The sequence below is a fragment of the Tenrec ecaudatus genome, chromosome 2, assembly GCF_050624435.1.
Source record: "Tenrec ecaudatus isolate mTenEca1 chromosome 2, mTenEca1.hap1, whole genome shotgun sequence".
NCBI lineage: Eukaryota > Metazoa > Chordata > Mammalia > Afrosoricida > Tenrecidae > Tenrec > Tenrec ecaudatus.
In genome coordinates, this window is record NC_134531.1 from 86,745,578 (window position 1) to 86,755,211 (window position 9,634).

The window sequence follows — 9,634 nt, forward strand, 5'->3', positions numbered from 1 at the left end:
GAGAACAGCTGAAATCTATGCCTCTCTTTCAATATCTTTTGGAATATTCTTGGCTAAAATAAATCTCTATCATGGGCTTTATAGATATGATCATCTGTGCAATTGAATTCCTGGTACAGGTAAGAGATGAATTATATTAGTCCATCTATTATATAAGATACTTTTTAGGTAATCTCTTAATGTCTTCATAATGGAAAAAGGTTCATTTTCACACAAATTTTTTTTTCGAATGTTGGGTAGTACAGTAAGCCCTGGGATGCTCTCACTAAGGGCTGCTATCTCCACCCCCTTTGTCTATGAGGATTGTATCAGCAGAGTCTTGCTTCATCAGACTCAGCCTTCTTAGTCCTCTAGTCACACAATATTTTAAAGCTATCACTGCTCTAGAAGTGTCTGTTTGGATCATTTAAAATCTCTTGCTTTCTTAAGCAGCATATCAGCATACTTGTAATCTACCACAAAAGTTCTCAATTCTGTTCATTTGCAGATGCCCAAGCTGCAGTTCAATTGCATGTTCAGCAGCTACACTTTCTTTTATTTTCACAAATATTCCCATGTACACCAAACACTTCACTCAAGACTGAACGAGGACAATGAGGTGTTTTATTTTAATATGGATAATGTAATCACACTAAAGTGGTTTATTTTATTTTTTATTGTCACTTAGTTAGATTAACTAAAAAAAGCTAAAAAGCTCTTACATCACAGACAGATAAGGCCTTCCATGTGGTAGTATATTAATTGGAATTAAAATCTATAGCTAGATAAGTAAATGAATAAAACATTTTTCAGACATAAACATTTTTATGAAAGATAAGCTAACAGATTTGCTTCAAATTATACAGTACAAATGAATCTATCATTAAATCCATTAGTATTCAACAAGTCCTATTATTTGGAACTTAATATTAACTGTAAATTTTGTAAAAGTACTTCAAGCATTCTGGATAAAAAGATGTCCTTGATTTGAAAAAGTCCAAGCCTTATTAATTTAAATGTAAATACTAAATATTATACAGAAATGATTATCAAGGTCTTTAAATTTTTTAAATAGAAGCTTCTCAAAGCTATGGATAGAAGTATAAACATAGGTGTGGACTTACGTAAATATATAAATCCATAAAATAGAGGTATTGGCATAGGTACATATATCTATATGGCAATATATTGAGGAAGTGGATGGACTGTGGGGCCCTACTCAAGTCCTCCTTCAATGCAAGAATGCTTTGTTCTAACAAACTGGCATTCTGTGATGTTCACCTGCCTGGCATGATCAATGAAGACAAAATGGGCAGACAAGCAAATGTGGTAAAGAAAGCTGATGGTGACCGGCTGTCAAAAGATATAGTGACTGGGGTCTTAAAGGCTTGAAGTTAAACAAGTGGCCATCTAGCAGAGAAGGAACAAGCCCACATGGAAGAAGCACACCAACCTGTGAGGTGTCATCGGGATCAGGTAATAGTCCTCAATAGACCCAAAGCAAACAATAAAAAATATTGTTGATAACGAGGGAGTCAGAGAAGAGACCCCAAGCCATTTGTAGACAATGGGACATCCCTTCACAGAGGGTCACAAGGAAGAGATGAGACAAACAGGGTGAAGTATAGCACTGAAGAAACACACAATTTTCCTCTGGTTCCTCACCCCCCCACTATCATGACCTCAGTCCTGCCTTTCAGTTCTGGCTAGACTGGCACATGTACACAGGTACAGATAAGAGCTCAGGACACATGGAATCGAGGTCAGATAAACCATTCAGGAACAGAAATGGGAGTAGCAGTACCAAGAGAGTAAGGAGAAGGTGGGGAGAAGAGGAAAGAAGAAACTGAGGGGGAAGGGAGACAGCAGTCAGTGTCAGTGTAAGACAATCATAATTTATCATTTATTATAGGGTCATGAAGGTGGGAGGGAAGAAAGGGGGCAAAAAGAGGAGCTGATACCAAGGATTCCGATAGAATGTAAATGTTTACAAAAGAATAATGGTAACATGTACAGATGTGCTTGACACAAGTGATGTATGGATTGTTATAAGAGCTGTAAGAGCCCCCAATAAAATGATCTTTAAAAAAAGAATTATAAGAGCTATAAACGTCTCCAATAAAATGATTTATTAAAATAAATTTAAAATAAATAAACCAACGTTTCTAAGGTGGGTTATGGCATAAACTGTTTGTTGATTTCAAATCTGAAGGATTGTTGAATTTTCAAGTGCACACAGCAAATCCCAAGTGACAATATCAGCAAACAGTAGTCAACCATATTCCAAACTCCACATCCAGCTTTCCACCTCTGCAAACAGTTCCTCTAGATCCTCTGCCCACCCACGCCCACCTCAGCAGACGAGAATTCCAAACTTACAGTTGTTCAAAGCAAGTATGTTAAAGTCCACCATGTTTCCTGTCTTTTTTATCTCACCTTTCTCACCTAATCCACTTGCAAAATAGGTCAGCTTACTTGCAGAATATATCTAGATCTCAGCGCACTTCTCCCCACCTCTGCTGCTACCAATTTGCTTTAAGCCATCATCACCCAATCGTGGAAAATCCTCTCTCCAGTCAAAGAAGTAGAGCAGGGTGGCTATAGAGCAGAATCCTACCCTGCCTGTCCCTGCCCTACTGCAGGAGAACACACACACACACACACACACCACACACACACACACACACACACACACACTCCACCTCTTTCCCTTTCACCAGGCCCTGTCACTCTAAACCTGTGGGCCAAGTCTTGCCTACAGTAGCTGTAGGACATTCATCCTCCCCCCAAATAGAGAAATGAGACAGGGAAAGTGATGTCCTGTATTTCTATATGAAATCCTGAACAGACGCTGAGCGGTGCATGCAAGTCACTGACCAGAAACAACACAGCAAAGGCTTTGAAACTGGAGCACCGTTCTGGAATGCTGCCTGAGCTTCAGCTGGTTCTCTGGGAAGCACACAGGGGGGGTCAGACCAGAATAGCACGGGAAAGGCTTTGAAAACAAAATGGACTGTGAACCACATCCCACGGAATGGGCTCAGATATACATCCTTAGCACAAACAGGTTGACTCCTTGCTAAAAGAGAGTTTTTGAAAAGAAAATATAATCTCATGACTCAGTACCCTTGGTGGATAAGACCTGAGAATATCTCCAACTTGCCCTCAACTCTTTTCACATCAGCCTAGTTATGCATTCGACTGCTAACTATAAGGTCAGCAGTTCGGAACCACCAACTGTCTCCTTTGCTGGAAGATGGGGTTTTCTATTCTTGTCGATAGTTACTGTCTCAGAAGCCCGGTGACAGTTCTGCCCTTCCCTATAAAGTCACTATGAATTGGCATAGATTCGATGGCATGGAAAAGTCTAGTCCTAAATGTCTAAGATCTTATCAGACCTGAATTCAAAGTCTGCCTCTAGCACTGACTAGCTCCATGACTGGAGGAAATTATTTTACTCTCTTAAATCTTAATTCTGTCATCTTAAAATAAATCAATTGTAAGGGTGCTTTCAGTTTTGATATCTTTTAGCAACTATGTACCATTATATTCAATGGTGGGATTCAACTAATTTAACAACTGGTTCGCTTCCCTGATGGTCATTTAGTATAAAAACATGATATACCAAAGGGTATTTTAGTATTTCGTACAGTTAATCCTTAGATAGGAACAATAATGGTACACAAAACTAGATTCGATTATAAGAAAGGTTTTAAATATTAATGAAAAAATTAAATAATACCTGACCAAAAAAACAATAAACCTCTTAAAATATTTCCATCGTGCTGCTTGATTGGGGCCCTCACTGGCATTTGTCCTCTCTTTTATCTGCCCATCGCCACTGTGTGATTGATCCTGAACCATTGTTTCACTGAAGAGGAGGGTCCCATTCCTTTAGAGGTAGGCCAATCAGACGATAGTCATTGTGTTTGATATCTTCGAAACAGTTTAGTGGCCTCTCTTTTCTGAACACATTTGTTCATCTCTGAAAAATTCCTTTCTGCTTCCACTGAACTTAGAGCAAATGTTCACAATACGTTTAGCTCCTTGAGCATTTACAGAAATTGTGTAATTCGCTCATAATATCTCATCGGATTTGGGCATAACACAAAGCTGAAAAGAATGACAGCATGTCGCCCTTTGTGTTTTGGGAACTTTACTGAAGTAACAAACACAAGGGAATAAAAGTGTCATATCTCAGCAAAATTATAACAGGTTTTATGAAAATAATAAACATTACAAGAAAAATTCTGAATTTTTATACATATCTAGATGAATGAACATTACTACAAGAGCATAGAATATGCTGTTTTGTAGGTGAATATTCAAAAGGAGTAAGGAACATAAATTTGTGATTTCCACATGGGGCACGCTGGCCAGCCCCCCACTTTTGAGAGAACCCCGATTACCAGTGCCAGTTTAACAACTGGTTCGACGAACTCAACAGAACGTTAGGCATCACTTGTGTCGAACTGGTACAACTGACTGAATCCCACCCTTGATTATGTTCCCTTAAAATTTCAACTTCATTTTAGGAGTGTTGCATCCTTCATAAAGCTGCTGGTTCTTTCAGACCACTATGTAGGTGCAACCCTTCATGAGGACAAAGAGTGGATTTCATTTGCTCACATGAGCGTACTGAGGTTCTGGCACAAAAGGTCTTGGTATCCCTGAATCAGCATTTGTGCGATGAGAAATGACTAATATTTGCTTTTCAAAGTTATACTTGAACAAAAGAAGGAGTAGATTATTACAACTCTCCAAACCAAGGCATCTGGAAGGGAAGAATCAAGACGGACATGTCCACCAACCCCGACACCCCTTATAGTAGCAATAATAGTGTTGCCCTCAAAAATCACACTTGCTTTCAGAACTGGTTCTTCATGAACAGAATCACCAGTGTTGTTGTTTACTAAGATGACGTTCCTTCCAACTCAGGGTGCTCCGTGTACCAGGGAACGTCACGCTGCCTGGCCCTGTGCCATCCACACAATCGTCCCTGTGTTTGAGCCCTTTGTTGCAGCCACTGTCAGTCCAGCTCCCTCAGCATCTTCCTCTTTTGTACTGACCCTCCATTTGACCAAACATGGTGTCCTGATAACCTGTCCAAAGGACAGGAGAGGAAATGTCACCATTCTCCATTCTAAGGTGCAGCCTACACTTCTTCCAAGGCAGGTTTGCCAATAGGTTACCAACGGCATTGTTAATTTCTCGTCATTTTCTAAGGGAGGTAGAAGAATTGAGAAAGAAAATATTCAGGGGTAAAATACATACTGCAAAGTCCAGCCCATAAAGACTCCCTGTGATGTTTGCCCAAGGGTTACTAGAAAGGCATGTGATGAATGAAGTAATATAGTCCGTGCAGAACGCACAGGCCGTGGGGAAGACACTAGATGCATTGCTAGCTTTAGATTTTACGGTAAGCCAGTTGGTGGGGGGGGGGGCGGGTATATGAAATTTTGAGGAGTGGAGAGAAAAGTAATGGAAAGACAGCAGGGAGAAAAGAAGCATTCAGATTTTACTCTAAACATTTCAGTAAATCCATTTTAGATATTGGTCTGAAGCAGTGTCCTGGGGATGCAGGCTTGCACCGCCTTCTCCGGTGGCTGCCCTCGGAGTCACAGGGACAGCTAGAAAAACCCCGAGGCTTCCTCAGCTCCAGCCTGATGTCTTGACTCACACTCAGAGGAAAGGCACACAGGAATTGGAATTCTTAACCAACTTTCCCAGGCAGTTGTCATGCACAACACTGGAGCCTTGGTTGTGAAGAAAATTGTTCACTTACATAGGACACAAAGCTATTATTCAGGCTGTAATGCAGTGTTCTGGTAGTAAACAATCAAACATCTTCTAAACTCTTGTGAGCATAAAAGTGTAAAGATTAACTTAAGACTCACTTAAGCTCACAGAAATAGAAGAGGGCATTTTACTGATGGAAAATAAGTGAGAGGGTAAGTAAAAAAGTATTGCTACAAAGGCTTCAATTCAGACATACCAAACTTACTGCCATCGAGTTCATTCCAATTCACACCTGCACAGGTTTATTTTAAACAAAAAAGCCTGTTTCTGTGATCAGTGGATGGCTACAGATAAATTCTCTCAGCGATACACTTGTCTTAGGATCATGAGTGAGCCTTCAAAAATGATGTCATCAAAATATTGACTTCTGTGGGGATCTTTTGGGCCCATTCCACTCAAAGCACCAAGGTCAGTTGAAAAGATTATGGTGGGAAAAATGCTATTGTGACTCTTTGGGGGTATTTGCAAGGTATAATCTTAGTCCATTATCCTGAAGTATACAGGACAAGCTTGTGGACTTCTTATGAAGAAGTTTGCAGAAACTGAAGCACCATGTTGGTGAGAAATCGCCTGCCCAGTGTTACCAAGGACAGTTTTCCCATCACAACAATGCACGTGCTCCTTTTCCAAAAACATGTAGGAAAGGTTTCCCAGTCAGTCAGAATTTTATTGGGAAACCTTACCCCACCCACCCTATACCCCTGATATTGCCCCTTTAGGTTTCTATTTGCTCCCCAGACTCAAAGAATACTTAAGAGAAACATAAGTGTAGAACCTTGAAAATGCCCAGACTGCTGGTGGACATAACGTAGCTAAAGAGAGCAAAATTCTTCAGAGTAGAGTTAGAAAGATGATCATCCATAATTCCATCACACCAGGTAGTATAGTACAATTGTTACCACAATCAGCTGCAATACATTTTGTTTCTTCTTGAACTCCTCATTATCAGCTCCCCTTTATCTCCCACTGAGATAGTCAAAGTTTAATATATCAACCTGGCCGATAAACACATTGGGGTTTCTTGAAGGGCAGAGATATAAATAGCTCTGCGAGCCCTGCCTTTCTAGTTCTTGTGTCTCTTGCTTTCTGCTGGTCGGACCAGGGTACAGCTGCCTTAGACAGTTCCCTCCTTCAGTTGGCAAGGCTCACTTCCTACAAGACGTCCCTGAGAAGAATCCACATGGACCTACCCAGATGCAGCCCTGGGTGCTGGAGCAGCCATGTGGAGACCCCTGCCAGCGCTCAGATTCTTACACGGTCACTGATTCAGCTTTCCTCCTGCAGTTGGCATCATTGCATGTGTTTTGTGAGATGGAGGACGACTTTGCGAATTGGTGTCGGACATATGGTCTAATGTTGGACTTGTGGGCTTGAGCAGCATTGGGTTGGGATATTTTCTTGATGTGCACTTGCCCTTTATATAAAACGCTCTCTTATACATATGAGTTTCTGTGGATTTGTTTCTCTAATGTGCCCAGACTAAGGAACTCTTAAAGATATCTTAACAATCCATAATTCAATCACACCAAGCAGTACTGTACAACTGTTACCACAATCAGTTTCAATACATGTTCTTTCTTCTTGAACTCCTCAATACCAGTTCCCCTTTAGCCCCCACTACACCCCCCAGGAAGCCTTATTATTATTATAATAAAAGTTTGGGGTTTTTTGCCGTATCATACACAATCCAATATATCCATTCAAATATAATTCTGTTGTCTGATCCAATTGAGTGTGGTTATACAAGTCATCAATGCTATCAAGCTCCCTATTCCTCCCATTTTCCCTCTCCTGCTTTGCCTGCCCCCAGGGAACCATTACTCCTGTTACTGTTTCTGAAGGGTTATCCATCTTGGCTTTCATGTACTGAGCAATCTTAACTATATGAATAAACATATGCAAGTCTAACATGATGAATGAGGTAAAACAAATAAAAATCATAGCAGTAAGGGGAAGAAATATTAGAGATTTAGCAGATAGTTATGGAGTTCATTGGTGCTATACCACACACTGGATTTTTGGTAGCACCATCTTTAGGAGTTTATAGGCCTAGATGGAGGGAATGAAGAGAAAAAAATAAATGCAAATTTTGCTATTTTTCTTTAATAAATATTTCTATAGTTTTGTGGCAATACTTTTTTACTTACCCTACTATATTATTCATGCAATCTCATGGTGGACCTATGCCATTTTTTAAGACTTTTTATCGTGAATTAGGTGAAAGTTGACAGAGTAGATGATTTTACATTAAAAAATGTATACACATTCTGTTTCGACCACTCTATGCTATCCCCTCAATGGACTGACACACATCTCACTTCCTCCTGATTCCTGTTTCCGCTCCTCTCGAGTGACAGCCACAATCTTGGTTTTCACACAAAGAAAGTAAACCTTGTGCTGAAGAAAAAGTAGTTTTTAAGATATGACAAAATAATAATCTAAAATTATCAAGGGCTCATGAGGAAGAGGGGAGCAGGGAGAGAGGGGGAAAAAAGAGGACCTGATGCAGAGGGCTTAAGTGGAGAGCAAATGCTTTGAAAATGATTAGGGCTAAGAATGTACTGATGTGCTTTATACAGTTGATATATGTATATGTATGGATTGTGGTAAGAGTTGTATGAGGCCCTAATAAAATGTTTTTTTAAAAAGTAGTTTTTATTAGCTTTAACTTTAATACATTGAAATTAAATCACAGACACGATTTGAATTTATCCACCCTTTTATGGTGATTCAGCAAATATTTAGGCCTCAAATGATTCTAAATCAGCAATATAAGTTGTGTATTGTTTTATTTGAATTGGAGGTGATAGTGCCAGATTGAAAAATGGTATGATTTGGGGTAACATGCATGCCCACATGTTGCGTGTGTGTGTTTTATTGAGCATAACACTCATGTGACCAAGAGACTATTTCAAGAGAAAGTGTGAGCAGGTTACTTTTGTTTTTGCTTCACCTTATTCATTTTATATACTTTCTTCAAGTAACAATAGTAATTGCTAAAACTTGAGATTTATGAAACATATGTAACTTATAAATCTGATTCTCTGATCATGACATAACTGATTCTATTTACAAGCTGCAGTCACCTGAGGACTCCAGATTTTCTCAAGATGGCCAAATTGGAGAGTTTGCTTTCATTTTGTAATTTATTTGTGGAAAATAAATCCACATAATTTCTCTAAACCAATGAGGATAGATATACCTGTTTTAGATATAACAGTTTGGAAGTCATACATGCCAGATTTCACAAAGTCTTATCATGTGCGTTATAATTCATGGCAATGAGCATCATCTCCCTTCCAGTGGTTTTTGTTTGTGTTCATTTTTTCAGCAGTGAACACACTTTACCGGTGGTCAGAAATATTGAAACACATAAGGGCGAAGTAGGTGCTCAGTGACTAGCACATTCTATCCCTGACAGAATAGTTTCCCTATTCTCATTATCTCAACTAATGACTTAAAGCAGAAAAGTAAGAATGAGACCGATGACTTGATCTATTGTCATCAAATATTAGGTAAATGCTCGATCATGGTTAGAATTTCAGGTCCTAGGAAAATGGCTAGAATGTAAAACAACTATTACCCTAAAATAAACATTAAAGTGTGAGTACAGGGACATGTCTCATTTATTGTTGAATTCTATAATCCCTAACATAGTGTTGTGCACACAAAAGATATCAATATACATTTGTTGACTTAATTTCATACATTTATTACATAAATTATGGCTCTATTTTCTTTTAAAATATTTCAAGATCAGTCTACAGTTAAATTATCTATCATAGGTCTCACTCAATTTTAGATGACTTTGGGAGTCCATAAATAAAACTTGTGACTTAGAGTTGAATTATTTTTA

General features: G+C 39.1%; 1 non-coding gene across 1 annotated transcript; it reads right to left on the bottom strand.

Annotated features, from left to right (window-relative positions):
• Nucleotides 1-227: 227 nt before the first annotated feature.
• LOC142441588 (small Cajal body-specific RNA 4) lies at nt 228-355 on the bottom strand. Its single transcript, XR_012782955.1, has one exon.
• Nucleotides 356-9,634: the final 9,279 nt, after the last annotated feature.